The sequence below is a fragment of the Callospermophilus lateralis genome, chromosome 10 (genome assembly GCF_048772815.1).
Source record: "Callospermophilus lateralis isolate mCalLat2 chromosome 10, mCalLat2.hap1, whole genome shotgun sequence".
Lineage (NCBI taxonomy): Eukaryota > Metazoa > Chordata > Mammalia > Rodentia > Sciuridae > Callospermophilus > Callospermophilus lateralis.
The window spans coordinates 657965-673955 of record NC_135314.1 but is presented as its reverse complement, the minus strand read 5'-3'; positions in this window follow the sequence as shown (position 1 = coordinate 673955).

The following is a 15991-nucleotide window of genomic DNA, read 5'->3' as shown; positions in this document are numbered from 1 at the left end:
CCATCACTGCAGGTCCTACACAGAGCTTAACCCCACCAAGATGTAGCTCCAGGACCTAAGACACTCCTACCACCATCACTGCAGGTCCTGCAGACTGCCTGACCCCACCAAGATGGAGCTCCAGCCCTGGGACACTCCTACCACCATCACTGCAGGTCCTACACAGAGCTTAACCCCACCAAGATGTAGCTCCAGGACCTAAGACACTCCTACCACCATCACTGCAGGTCCTGCAGACTGCCTGACCCCACCAAGATGGAGCTCCAGCCCTGGGACACTCCTACCACCATCACTGCAGGTCCTACACAGAGCTTAACCCCACCAAGATGTAGCTCCAGGACCTAAGACACTCCTACCACCATCACTGCAGGTCCTGCAGACAGCCTGACCCCTCTAACATGGAGCTCCAGCCCTGGGACACTCCTACCACCATCACTGCAGGTCCTACACAGAGCTTAACCCCACCAAGATGTAGCTCCAGGACCTAAGACACTCCTACCACCATCACTGCAGGTCCTACACAGAGCTTAACCCCACCAAGATGTAGCTCCAGGACCTAAGACACTCCTACCACCATCACTGCAGGTCCTACACAGAGCTTAACCCCACCAAGATGGAGCTCCAGGACCTAAGACACTCCTACCACCATCACTGCAGGTCCTGCAGACAGCCCAATCCCACCAACATGGAGCTCCAGCCCTGGGACACTCCTACCACCATCACTGCAGGTCCTACAGACTGCCTGACCCCACCAACATGGAGCTCCAGGACCTGGGACACTCCTACCACCATCACTGCAGGTCCTACACAGAGCTTAACCCCACCAAGATGTAGCTCCAGGACCTAAGACACTCCTACCACCATCACTGCAGGTCCTGCAGACTGCCTGACCCCACCAAGATGGAGCTCCAGCCCTGGGACACTCCTACCACCATCACTGCAGGTCCTGCAGACTGCCTGACCCCACCAACATGGAGCTCCAGCCCTGGGACACTCCTACCACCATCACTGCAGGTCCTGCAGACTGCCTGACCCCACCAACATGGAGCTCCAGCCCTGGGACACTCCTACCACCATCACTGCAGGTCCTGTAGACTGCCTGACCCCACCAAGATGGAGCTCCAGGACCTAAGACACTCCTACCACCATCACTGCAGGTCCTGCAGACTGCCTGACCCCACCAACATGGAGCTCCAGCCCTGGGACACTCCTACCACCATCACTGCAGGTCCTGCAGACTGCCTGACCCCACCAACATGGAGCTCCAGCCCTGGGACACTCCTACCACCATCACTGCAGGTCCTGTAGACTGCCTGACCCCACCAAGATGGAGCTCCAGGACCTAAGACACTCCTACCACCATCACTGCAGGTCCTGCAGACTGCCTGACCCCACCAACATGGAGCTCCAGCCCTGGGACACTCCTACCACCATCACTGCAGGTCCTGTAGACAGCCTAACCCCACCAAGATGGAGCTCCAGGACCTAAGACACTCCTACCACCATCACTGCAGGTCCTGCAGACTGCCTGACCCCACCAAGATGGAGCTCCAGCCCTGGGACACTCCTACCACCATCACTGCAGGTCCTGTAGACTGCCTGACCCCACCAAGATGGAGCTCCAGGACCTGGGACACTCCTACCACCATCACTGCAGGTCCTGCAGACTGCCTGACCCCACCAAGATGGAGCTCCAGCCCTGGGACACTCCTACCACCATCACTGCAGGTCCTACACAGAGCTTAACCCCACCAAGATGGAGCTCCAGGACCTAAGACACTCCTACCACCATCACTGCAGGTCCTGTAGACAGCCTAACCCCACCAAGATGGAGCTCCAGGACCTGGGACACTCCTACCACCATCACTGCAGGTCCTGTAGACAGCCTAACCCCACCAAGATGTAGCTCCAGGACCTGGGACACTCCTACCACCATCACTGCAGGTCCTGTAGACAGCCTGACCCCACCAACATGGAGCTCCAGCCCTGGGACACTCCTACCACCATCACTGCAGGTCCTGCAGTGAAACCCACAAGGTTGGAGCTCCAGCACCTGGCATGCTTCCACCACTATGTCAGTGTGGTGCAAGACAGAGAATCTGGAAGGAGTCTTGCACTTCAGTTAAATATGGAAGAGAAACAGCAACTGGAACACTGGAACGACAGTTGGAGAGTGTGGAAACAGGTGTGTTCTGGGCTGAAGGAGGTGCCGCACCTGGTCTTTAGGGCAGATGTGTGTGATTTGAGCTTCAGTGTATGCTGGCCCTTACCACTTTGGGGAGAAAGACTTAAGTATTCTGTAGTCATTGTCATGGTGTCTGTAATTTGCTCTAAAATGCTTTCGTCATGAAGGCATTAGAACAAGTCTGGAATGAAACAGCAGTCAGCCTTGGGGAGGGGATAGCGATATTCTTTGGACTATTCTGCTCTTTATGGGTTCACAGAGTTCATAACTGGAAATCATAACAAGGAATAAGTGGGGTCTCATTTAGTCTTGGGATCAAGCAAGGCAGTGGGGCCGAGGAGGTGAGTCAGCACTGGGGCGTCTGACATGGTCTCCTGCCCTGCAGGTCTTTGTGTTGTACACGGAAGTTGGGCTCATCCCCAAACTCAAGCATGGAAATGACTTCAGTCCATGATTGTCCCTTTGCCTTCCCTCTCCCCTCCTACCTTCTCCCCCTTCTCTTCCCCTTCTTTCTCTACGAGACTTCCTTCCCCTTCTTTCTCTACGAGACTTCCTTTTGCCAATCGATTTACTTTTGGTTCTTTATGTGATCTTATGCTTCCCTCCCCTTTCCTTTATTTTACTCTAGTTTTTGCATTTGGGAGAAAACATTCCTCCTTTGAGTTTCTGAGTCTGGTTAATTTCACTTAACATGATATTCTCCATTTCCATCCATTTACTGGCAAATGCCATAATTTCATTCTTTTTAACGGCTGAGAACTCGTGTGTGTGTGTGTGTGTGTGTGTGTGTGTGTGTGTGAGAGAGAGAGAGAGAGAGAGAGAGAGAGAGTTTCTTTTTATCTATTGATGGGTGTCAGGGTTGATTCCATGATTCAGCTCTGTGAATTGTACTCTATAAACATCGATGTGGCTGTATTGCTGTCATGTGCCAATTTAGATCTGCATAAACACAGAGGAGTGGGCTAGCTGGGTCCCATGGTGATTCCATCCCTAGTTCTCTGAGGAATCTTCAAACTGCTTACTAGTCTGCAGTCCCACCAACATTGTACAGTGTCCCTTTCTCCCCACAACCTCACCAGCACTTATTGTTTTTTGTATTCTTGATCTTTGCTATTCTGACTGGAGTGAGACGAAATCTTAACGTATTTTTGATTTGCACTTCTCTGATTGCTGGAGATGTTGAACACTTTCTCATGTTTTTGTTGGTCTTTTGTGTTTCTTCTGTTGAGAAGTTTTGGTTTAATTCTTTTGCCCACTTATTGAATGGGTTATTTTTGTGTGTGTGTGCTAAGTTTTTTGAGTTCTTTGTATATCTGGATTCTAATCCCCTAAAATCTCCCATTCAGTAGGCTCTCTCTTCATGCTCTCAATAATTTCCTTAGCTATGCAGAAGCTTTTTAGTTTAACAGCATCCCACTTATTGATTGTTGGTTTATTTATTGTTCTTTGGGGGTCTTGTTAAGGAAGCCTGTATCAGCATCTATATGATGGAGTATTGGACCTATGTTTTCTTTAACAGTTTTAAGGTTTCTTGTCTAACTCCTAAGTCTTTGTTCAATTTTAATCTGAGTTTGTGCAGAGTGTAAGAATTTCATTTTCTACATATAACTATCCAGTTTTAGTAGCACCATTAGTTTATATTCTCCAAGATATATTTTTGAAACCTTTGTTGAATATCAGATGGCTATAGGTTTGTAGGTTTGTCTCTGGGTCTTCTGTTCTAGTCCACGTCTGTTTTGATGCCAATACCATGCTGTTTTTGTTAGTACAGCTCTGTAGTATGATTTCAGATCAGGGATAGTGATGCCTCCTGTTTCACTTTTCTTGCTTAGTATTGTTTTGGCTACTCTGGATCTCTTATTCTTCCAAATGAATTTAAGAATTGTTTTTTTTCTATTCTATGAAGAATGTCATTGATATTTTGATGGGGATTGCAATGAATCTGTATATTGCTTTTGGTAGTATGGCCATTTTGATAATATTAATTCTGCCTGTCCAAGACCATGGGATGTCATTTCATCTTCTAAGGTCTTTCGATTTATTTCTTCAGTGTTCTGTCATTTTCACTGCAGAGCTCTTTATCTCCTTGGTTATATTGATTCCCAAGTATTTTTTCCATAGGTTATTGTGAATGCACCAGTTTCCCTTCCTCAACTAAATCACTGTTGAAGTAGAGAAAGAGATATTAACTTGTGAATGTTGGTCTTGTATCCTGATACTTTGCTAAATTCATTTATAAGCTCTGGAAGTCTTCTGGTGGAGTTTTCTGGATCTTCTAGATATAGGATCATCTCATTGGCAAAGAGAGAGTTTGACTTCTTCTTTTCATATTTGATTTCCTTTTCTTGCCTGATTGCTCTGGCTAATGTTTCAAGAAGTACATGGCATAGGATACTAGGCCATAAAGTGGAAAGCCTGAATTTAGTGGAAATGCTTTTAGTATTTCTCCATTTAGTATGATGTTGGCTTTGGGTTTGTCATAAATGGCCTTTACAACGTTATGGTGGGTTCTGATGTTAAGCTTCTCCAGCATTTTTAACACAAATGGTGTTGGATTTTATCAAAAGTCTTTTCTATACCTATTAAGATGATCAAGTGATTTTTGTTTAAGCGATGAATCACATTCATTGATTTGCATATGTTCAACCAAACTTGCATCCCTGGAATGAGACACGCTTGATCATAGTGTATTATCTTCTTGATGTGTTTTGGAATGCACTTTGCAAATATTTTATTCAGGGTTTTTGTATCTGTGTTCATCAGGGGTATTGTTCTCTAGATTTCTTTCCTTGATGTATCTTTGTCTGGTTTTGGTGTCAAGTTTATACTAGCTTCATAACGAGGATTTGCCAGTCTCTTAATTTTTGCATCTCTCTAGATCCTAATAAAGTACTCCATCAGAAAACTGATGAGCTATCATGAGAAGCTGCCTTTGCAAGATATGGTTCTTTGAAGCCAAGTTTGAGCTTCTCCTCTTGCACAGACCAGACGCCCTGGCCTACAGCCAGAGCTTCCCTGGAAACTATAACAGGGCCCCAGACACCCCAGAGCTCCTCTTAGCCTCAAGGGGAAGGGACTCTGTAACCAGGTTCTCCACCCACACAGGCTCTAGGCAAGGGGAGAGGCAGTGGGGACCCAGGCAGAGCCATGGGATTGGGGTGGGGACAGACTAGCCTCTGTAGCTCTAGCCCTGACCCTGGGTGGTGGGGGCCCGAAGCTCAGGGCAGGTCTGCTGCACTAGATCCATGACCTCCCTCCAGGGAGCTCAGACAAGATGATATTTGAAACCAGTCACTGGAGCCACACCTCACTACGTCTTCCCTTCAGAGAGCACAGACAAAGGACACCCACCACCAACGCCGTCAGGTCCCACGGAACACGATGCCAGTTACGCAGCAGCCTCATGTGGACAGACTTGCCAGGGGCCACGTTTACAAGTTCCTTCTTCCAGGGGGAACGGCCCATCACAGCTGGGTCGGGAGGTGCAGCGCCTGCTCATCCCTGGAATCTGGAGCTGAGTTGTGGGCAGGTCCTCAAGTTCTTATCCAAAATATCTAGAAGCCAAAGTGATATAAAGCACACTCAGGATGTAAGGAGCGGAAACCTACTTGGGGTTTACTTTCAAACTATTGATTCAATGTCCGTTGATCGAAGCACCAACACAAAGGCGATGCGCACATTTTGGAGCCTGGAGTGGACTCTCACAGTCCTGACCAGAACAGAAAGCTCCGGGAGCACCCAAGACAACCCTGCTGTGGTGAAGAGACGGTGCTGGCTCCACCCCTCCTGGCCAGAAGAGCTGACAAGTGCAGAGGAGTGCCGTGGTCCCAGCTTTCTGAAGAGGTGATGCGGCAGTGAATGGTGGGCTCTGGTGCATGGAGCCTCCCACCCTTGCCCTGTACTTGTAAGTCCCCAGTAAGGCAGGTTTCCAGCTGCAAAATGGAGCCCTGGTTTAGCTGGAGGTGCCTCAGTGGAAAGAGCGCACTTTTCTGGTGTGAACTCCTCAACAGGCACCAAGAGAAAGGTCTGCCCCCTCTCCCCTCATGGTGACATGCAAGGCCAGGTCAGCGAGGCAGGTGATGGGCGGTGTGCACAACAGCAAGAGAGTTTGAAGTCACTGGGAAATGTAGGCAGGAAGAGGAACTCCGGAGGCCGGCAGGGTGGACGGGAAAAGCCCAGCAGGTCTGCTTCACTTTGCAAGGCCCAACTCCCCAAATGCCTGGGGGAGTCCCAGGTGTGAGAAGCCCTGTACCAGGCAGGACTGGTGCCCAGTCACCATGGACTAGCAGAAATCTCAGGGGCTGGCCTCATGGCCAGCTGCGTCTGGAACCTTGAAGGAAGAACAGGCTTGCAGTTTTCCCTCCCTGGCCCGACTGCCCAGCAGAGGCCACTTGGCATCATCTTAGGTATGCAAGTCTGGAGCTGACCTGCCTGACCCAGGTCTCCATGTGTCCACTTGCACCACTCTTGAGTGGGAGAAACAACAGCACCACAGAGCTGCCCTCGCTGACCCTGAAGAGCACAAGTCTGGCACCTGGGTGTGGTACGGCAGGAAGTAAGCTGGGATCCAAGTCCTCACCCAGGGCTGTGTGATGAAGTGACCAGAGGAGTGACTCTGTGCCGCACACTCAGGAAGTGCCCGTGCACATGTGCCACTGCATCCTGCACCCACTGCCCACCTTTGCAGGCCAGTGTTTCCCACTGGATCCCCCCTGCTCCCGCAGGCTCTCTCTGTGGCCCATCTGCTCATTCTTTGCTAGTTGGGACTAAGGTTTCCCGCAGGCTTGCATCTGATCTCCACTTCCTCCAGATGGCCCCCAAATGTGGAGGAGAGGTCCTGGGGCGGCTGCCATGGTGCTGTTCAGATTCCTGTGGTGGGAAAGGCTGAGGACAACTGGACTAAACCGCCCCCGGAGACAAAGGCAACAATTCAAACAGGAAGCTGCAAACACACATGGACTGTCCATGTGCCAGGCTTCATCCCACCCAGTGGAGATGACCAGGAAGACCCAGGCATGAAGTGGGACGGGTCGGGAGCGGCCTCCTGCAGGCCAGCCTCAGTCCAACCCAGCCAAGCCTCTAGTACAGGGTTCTTCCTGTCCTCACCCACACACAGTGCTGGGTGGAGGCTCACAAAGACTGGCACCAGGCCCAGCTCGGCCCCAGTGCCTCCCACCCTCAGGGCCAGAGCCCAGGCAACTCTGAAGAGCACTGCTGCTCAGGCCGCCAGCCTGGGGGAAATGCAGCAGGTGGGCTCGGGCCTGCGAGGTCCGATTCCTGGCGAGCCCGGGGCGCTCTGGGACCAATACTTGGCTCCAAGGCCGCGCGGAGGCCGGGGAGAGCCACTCGGTGCACAGCAGTCCTTCGGGCATCCCTGGGAGGCCGCGGCTGGACTCCCTTGTGGAGAGCACCAGCTTCCTGGAATCGGAGGCTCTGGCCTTCACCCTGCGACGGGGCAGCTCTGCCCCCGAATCATTGTCCGGAGGTGAATCACTTGCACAGGTCAGAACCAATCCCAGAACCAATCCCAGGCGGCGGACCTGGCTCCTGCATGTTCCCGGGGTGCCCGCTGGCTGGAGCCAAGAGAGCGCAACCTTCGGTCCTGGTGCTGGAGACCCGGGTGCTGCCGCCGGCCTTCTGCTGGCGCTCGGGGAAATGGCCTGGTGTTGCCAGCCCCCCGTGTTGCACACTGCGGCTGGACACTCTTCCAAGGGCTTTGGTCGCATTCGGGAGATCCTGGTCCTTCCCAGCTTTGCAGCCAAGGAAACTGCAGACACAGCGTCTGAGGACCCACGGAGCCAGGTTTCCGGCCTGCGTGGCTGGGTGGGAGCTGCCCGCGCTCTGCGCCCCCGAGGTGGGGCTGGGCCTCCGGCCCTCTATTTGGATGGAGTCAGGCATTCTCCATATCAGAACTTAAAAGGGAAGAGCCCACCCATGTCTGAATGAAGACTTTCCTGGTTTGAACAGAGGAGAGGAAACCCGCGGGAGGCCTCCAGCTCCCACCCAGCAGCACAAACCAGGGCGCGTCGCAGGGAGGACAGTGACTTTGAGGCCTAGCGTCCCACAGACGCTGTGACCCCACAGACTGCTTTCTGTGTCATTGGTCGGTCCTTGGTGGTTTCGGTTGTCACAGTCTGCTTTGTTGAAGTGACAGGCAGCAAACCTTGTTTTGTAAAAATGCCTGGTTAAAAGGCAGCCAAGAGGGAAAGCAGGATAGCCCACCTGGTCCATGTGGTTGTCAGAGGAAAAGTGGGGTCCAGGAAGGGACTTTTCACTTAACAGGGACATGCAGGCAGCTTGCCACGTGGGGCCGGGAGCTGGGAAAGCCGTGTCTCGTGACTGTCTGCTTCTGGGTGGCTGCATCCTTACAAGGCAGGGTCCTGCCGGCTGGCTGTGAGGGGCTCTGCCTGAGCTTTATGCTGCATCATCTGGGGTCCCCAGGCCAGTACCAGAAGTGTGCGTGGGCTCAAGGGTGTGAGCTCGGGGTGTGCAAGGAGCCATGTTGAAAAAATGAAAACTGGAAACAGATAACATCCGTCAGTGGAGACATGTCTGAGTATGCACTCATCCAGGGGAACACCTGGACCCCCCAGAAGGGAGGGTAGTGCAGGTCAGAACTTCCTGGGGCTCTCCTGCACACCAGAGGAAGGGCAGAGATCAGAGGAGACTGATAATGCCACACGTAAGGATGAGAGTGGCCAGGACCCTCAGCCACAACTGGAAAGCCAATGTCCAGTGCCTGGGAAAAGGCAGTTTCTACCAGGTGTCTATTCACCTCCCATAACCCAATCACTCCACCTGAGTCAGTTAGGAAAAGGAGTGTTCATGGCGGCTTTTCCCAACACGCCCAACACATGGAGCAACTCAGCTGTCTGCCAGCTTGATGATGGATAAATAAACCGTGGTATAATTCCACAGTGGAATACTACACAGCAATAAAAAGAATGAACAACAGACACATGACACTGTGGCTGAATCTCACACACAGTTGAGCCCAAGAAGCCAGATACAGTAGAGAATATACTGTATATTTCCAATTATATGAAATTCAGGAACAGGAAAAGCCCAACCATGGTGCTAGAAATCAAAATAATGGGGATTCTTTGAGAGAGCATTGGGAAGACCTGATGGAAATGTTGCATGTCTTCAGTGAGTTGTGTAAAAGTCACAGAGCTCTAGAATCAAGAGTTGGAGCCAGGTGCGGTAGCATAGTCTGTGACCCCAGCAACTCAGGAGACTGAGGCGGGAGGAATGCAAGTTCAAGGCCAGCCTCAGCAATTTAGCCAGGCTGTAAGCAACTTGGTGAGACCCTGTCTCAAAATAAAAAGCCGGGGCAGGATGTGGCTCAGTGGTTAAGCGCCCCTTGGGCGGCTTCTGTGTAAAGCACCCTGAATTCCTGAATAAAAAGAAGGCAAGGTAGGCAGATAAGGTTGACAACAGAGCACGATTTTTATCTATTTTTGTAATTTTTGGTACTCTACCAAATTCAAATAATGAAAAGCCTTCTGTCTTTTTTCAACGGAGTTGTTTAAACTCTGTAAGACAGACCTTTTTGTGCTCACAGGGAAAGGGGTCCCTGACACGCTGTTGAACTGGAAAAACTAACAAGATGCCACACCCAAGAGGCTCTGCTTCAGATTAAGACGAGAAAGACCTGATTCCTGCAAGAACAAGAAAAACTCATGCAAGATACTAGCGGTCCGAGGAGAGGACTGAGGGGCCTTGGGATGAACTCTGGAGAGAGGCACAGCGGCCAGCTTCCCCAGGAGGTCTGCTCAGGCCGACTGCCATGCGCAGAGGAGTTCTGTGGGGACAAAGGGCCGCCACTGCTCTTGGGTGGACAGTTGGAGGCAGAAGAGCCTCCAAGGGGGACTGGGGCTGTGGCTCAGTGGTGGAGCCCTCGCCGGGCCCATGTGAGGCACTGGGTCTGAGCCTGGGCACCACGTTGGAATGGATTAATAGGCAAGGAGGGAGCCCTACCTTCACTGTCCTTTCCTGTCCCCCTGAGTTGGGAGGAGGGTGTCCAAACAGGAAAGATCCACATTCCCATGGTCTCCTGTTAATGGGTTCCGCCTCCTGCCTAAAGGGGAATGGCACCAGCCCAGGCGTCAACAAGACCAGAGGACCGCCTCAGGAATGGGAGGCTGGCTGACCGTTGACCTGGCCGAAGAGCAGCTCCTCTCTCTGCTAGATTCTAGGAGAAAGCTGCGATCGGCTCCTCACTGGGACTCTGGAGAAAAGAGATCGTCGTCTCTAAAGAACAAACAGAATACCACACTCAGTCTTTGTTATCATCTCCACACAACGTGCCGAATACAAAGACCAGGCATTCGAATCAATGGGAGAATGTCGTACATAGTTAAGAGAAAATACGACTTTTAGAAGGAGATCATCAGATGATTAAGTTATCGAACAAGAAAAGTATTTCAAATATGGGTGAACAAATGGTGTCTTTTGGAAGATGAATGAAAATGCTAAAAAGAAAAGCAAGGTCTGAAAAATAGATTTTCTGAAAAAAATGAATGGGCTTAAGTTGTGTCATGCAGAAGGGGGAGATCCGTGAACCTGAAGAAAGGTCAGTGGAGCAGCTGAGAAGAGAGAAGACTTAAGAACAGAACATCTGTAAGACAGGCGTCATGTGATCTGAAACGTGAGCACTTGGCGTCCAGAATGAAAGTGGAGACAGTGAGAAAGTGGAGAGACAATATTCAAGGAATTAATGGCCGAAAGCATTCGAATCTGATGAAAGTTCATTGACCCACATCCAAGGAATGAGTGAACCTGAGACAAGATGAATGCAAAGAAAGCTACAGCTCAGCCAACACAGTCCAACTGCTGGACGCTGACTGTGAAGAGAAGACCTTAAAGGCAGGCATCAGAGGAAAACTATGCATTGCTTAGAACGATGATTTTTATTTTAAGTAATGGCTGATTTCTCCCTGGAAAGAAATAGAAGATGGAGGACAGTGGGACAGAAGTTAAAATGCTGAGAGAGAGAAAACCGTGACCTAGAATTCTAGAGCCAGCAAAGTTGTCCACAAAAAGGAAGGTGGGGCTGAGGTTGAAGCTCCGTGGTGGAGAGCTCACCTGTGTGAGCACCCTGAGAAGTGAACGAGTCAAGGTGTTGTGCTCATCTACAACTAAACACACACACACACACACACACATACACACACATACACACATATTTACACACACACGTACACACACACATACACACACATACACACACATACATACACACACACACATACACACACACACACACATACACACACGTACACACACATACACACATATTTACACACACGTACACACACATACACACACATACACACACATACATACATACACACACATACACATACATACACACACATACACACACATACACACACATACACACACGTACACACACACATACACACACACATACACACACATATTTACACACACACATATTCACACACATATTTACACACACATACACACACATTTACACACACACAAACACACACATACATTTACACACACATACACACATACATACACACACATATTTACACACACATACACACATATTTACATACATACACACAAACACACACATATTTACACACATATATATTTATATTTATATTTTTTAAAGGAAGGTGAGATGGAGATATTCAGGTCAAAAAAAAAAAAAAAGCTGAGATGCCACAGTCTCTGGCTGGGCACAAATCACGAGTCTCCACACAGCTTGTAGATTCAAACAGCAATTCTTTATTCCCGAACTCACACCGGCCGTCTACAAACACGCTCTGGGGGAATCCACGTTCTCTGCCCAAATCCACACCGCATGGGCTTCTGTCTCCCCAAAATATACTGTCTGACCCTAAGCACTCAAGAGGAACTCAGCAGCAGGATACCCCTATTCTAAAGGGGGAACACCCTAATCTCCTATTATGCTAAACCGCCCTATTCTAAAGGGGGAACACCCTAATCTCCTATTATGCTAAACTGCCCTATTCTAAAGGGGGAACACCCTAATCTCCTATTATGCTAAACCGCCCTATTCTAAAGGGGGAACACCCTATACAGGGATCCTGCCCTGGTCCTTGAGCAAGGTCACCTTTCAGAAGTCCTTCCACTAGACAGCATGGGAGTAAGCTGGCAAGGAATTTGTCATACCTACTTGGCTGATGGCTCCCAGCACTGAGACAAGATGCAACTCGGCTGCAACTGGATTCCACTAAAGAAATGCTAAGGTGGACTTTGAGGCTGAGGGGAAGTGAAAAGAGGTCCAGACCTGGACCCAGCAGGACCTCCCAGCTGCACGCTGACACTTCCACCAGGCGATTCTCTGTCGAGGTCGTCCTTACATCATGTGGCAGGTCCTCCGGCCTCCACCCACAGATGCCAAGGGCACTCTTCAGTGGTGACGACCGAAGTGGGAGTGACCTGGGAGTGACGTCCAGAGAAGAAAATGAAGTACATGGCAGGAGGTGACTACATAGATCAACATAAGAGAATATTTTTCTGCATTTTTAGTTTTTGAAAGCCAACTGAGTCACAAGCAAAGACAGAAGTGCATGGCTGCAAGCTGAATGGCAGAACAGCCATTCAAAGTAGACCGCGGTGATGTGAATGTGAATCGCATGAAACAACCGCTAGGAAGGTCTAACTAGAAGTCACTAGAGGAGAAAGAGTGGATATGAAAATGTACTGGATTAGTTCTTTATTTCTTTATTAGTGTTGGAAGTAAGGGGGAAAAGAAATAAATAGAAAATAATAGCAAGGCAATAAGTTTAGACCTGATTTCATCAATAATTATAATAAATGAAAATAGCTTAAATTCTGTGATGAGGAGGCAGAAGTGGTCAAACTGAATTTCAAAGGTAAAAGCCAACTACGTGCTGTTTGTAAGAGAAGGCTACAAACAGGCTGTCTTTAGACGTCAGGGAAAGGTGAGTCATGGGAACCTTGGTAACAGAAACGCCATGTTCATAAGAAACAACGTGTTTTAACCCAGGAAGCAAACCCAGGACGAAAAAGAAGGACATTCCAGACTGACCAGGGCATCATTCTACCAAGAAAACGGGCCGAGCCTGGGTACTTGTGTGCCCAGAAGGGACAGGCCCACCATCATTGCAGACTGAACTCTCTTCTCCCAGAAAAGAGTAGTGGCCAGACCCCGTCCTGCCAGAGGCGCTGTCGGAGAACTCAGCTGACCTGAGGAAAACACCAGTCAGACAGTGAACCACGGCACCGGCACTCAAGAGCACGCGTTGTTCTGCGCACGCTGAGCATGTTCCAAAACAAACTACAGGTTGAGCCGTAAAATAATGTCAATGAGACTTACAGGATTGAGAGAAGAATGTATTTTTTGGCCACAGTAGAATTGATTAGAAATTAATAACAAATTTATTTGGGAAATCCATACATATTTTGAGATTAAACAATACACATCTCCATAACACAGGAATCAAGGAAGAAATCATGAAGAAAACTAGGAACTATTCTTGATGATATTTTTAAACAGGATATCATGATACAACATCACAAGCAATGAAAGGAAAAGATACATGGGCTTCACAAATTAGAATTTTGTTCATTAAAGAACACTGTCAAGATAATTAAAGTACAACTCAAAAGAATTAGATAAAACATTTAGAAATCATATATCTGATAAGACTCCGCTATCCTGAATATATAAAGAACTGTTACAACTCAATAATTCTAAAATGTTCTCTAAGGAAGAAGATGTATAAATGACCAATAAACACAAGAGACTTCTCCACATTATTAGGCATCAGGGAAATGTAAAAATCTCAGTGAGAGACGAGTTCACACCCATTAGGCTGCTGTAATTAAAAGCTGGTAAGTGTTCACAAGGAGATGGAGAAATCAAAGCCCTCAGGCACTGGGATTGGGATGCAAAAAGGTGCAGCCACTTGGAGAGACAGTTTGGGCACCCTCAGAACGCTAACTGTGGGTCAGCGGTCCACATCTAGATGTACCTCAGGGAATCATAGAGGTGTCCACACAAAAGAGTGCAAGAATGCTCATAAGCAGAACTGATGATAGCCCAGAGCAGGCACAACCCGAGTGCTCCTGGTGAGTGATAGATCAGGGGCAGCAGCCACAACTGGGATGCCATTCTGCCCTGAGAAGGACCGTGGTGCTGCTGTCTGCTGTGGATGGACAGGCCGTGGATGGACAGGCCGTGGATGGACAGGCCGTGGATGGACAGGCCGTGGATGGACAGGCCGTGGATGGACAGGCTGTGGATGGACAGGCCGCAACAACCCACGCCAAGGGTGTGTGGTTCCAAGTGCATGGAGTGTCCAGGACGGCACGTGGCTCGGCAGAGACAAAACATGGGTCAGCGCCTGCAGGGGCTGGGAGGAGCCCGGGAGGAGAGGGCCTGCTGTGCTGCGGGTTTGCGGAGTGCAGAGATGTCCTCATGTTGGATACCCGGCTGCACAGCTGTGTGGACACGCCAAGAAGCCCCGGGTGCATACTTTACCAAGTGACTTTATTGAGAGTGAATTTTTAAAAATACTTTTTGTTTGGTTTTGCAGTTGCAGATGGACACGTGTCTTTGTTCTGCCTCATCCGAGCAGGGCAAGCACTCTGCCACGGAACTACAGCCCCAGCCCCTGAGGGTGAATCTTACCTCAATAAAACTGTGACTAAAAGCCATGGGTATTATCAACAACCTCATGTTAATAAATCCAGCAGAGGAAATGGATAACAATATTAAAACAATCCACGAATGAATAATATAGGAAATCTGAAGCAGGATTCACATTTAATACTTTCCAAAAAATACAAGTTCACTGGCAAATTAAACCCAACGTGTAATGGAGAAGGAGTAGCCATCATTCACAAACCCTTCTTACAAACAGAAGGGGAACCAGGCCGGGTGGCACACGTCTGTGATCCCAGGGGCTCAGGAGGCCAAGGCAGAAGGATGGAGAGTTCAAAGCCAGCCTCAGGAAAAGCAAGGCGCTAAGCAACTCAGCGAGACCCTAACTCTAAATAAAATACAAAATAGGGCTGGGGTGTGGCTCAGTGTTGAGTGCCCCTGAGTTCAATCCCCGGTACTCACCCCCAAATAAGGGGAGACAGAACATACCCCAAACTATCGCATAAGTCCAAACCCTTACAAAACTAAAGAACTTCAGTCCGATATCCCTCACAAGCACAAATGAAAAAAATAAAAGAAGAAATGTCAGCAGATCCAACAGCAGTACATAAAAGAGAATCCACTGTGACCAAGATGATCCGCCATGACCAGGTGACGCTCACTCCAGAAATGTGACTTAAAAATAAACAAACGTATTTCACCACATCGGTAGGTTAGGGGGGAGCTTCTTAGATTACCTAAACATTTTTAAACTCTGGGATAAAGTTCGATACCCACTTGTGATTTTAAAAGCCATCAGAACATGGAACAGAAATAATGTCTTCCACCTGTAAACTCAGGAATAACATTGCACTCTACAGGGAGAAGCTGAATTTCCAACTCGAGGTTGAGAGCAAAGCTTACCACTCCACTCAGTGCTGGGCTGGAGTCCTGGTAAGTGCATGAAGCAAGGAGAGTAAGTGGAACACAGAGGCAGGAGAGCAGCCTTGTGCGTGAGAGCAGCCTCAGAAGGCTGCTCCATCTGACGTGTGCACTGAGTGAGGTCCCAGGACACAGCACACAGCAAGGAAAGGATTGTACTAGCAACACACAGTTGGAAACTGAACAGTAAATGGGACGTGCCATCGATGGCACCCAAATCAGACAATACTTAGAAGTTAGTGAAAGAGCTG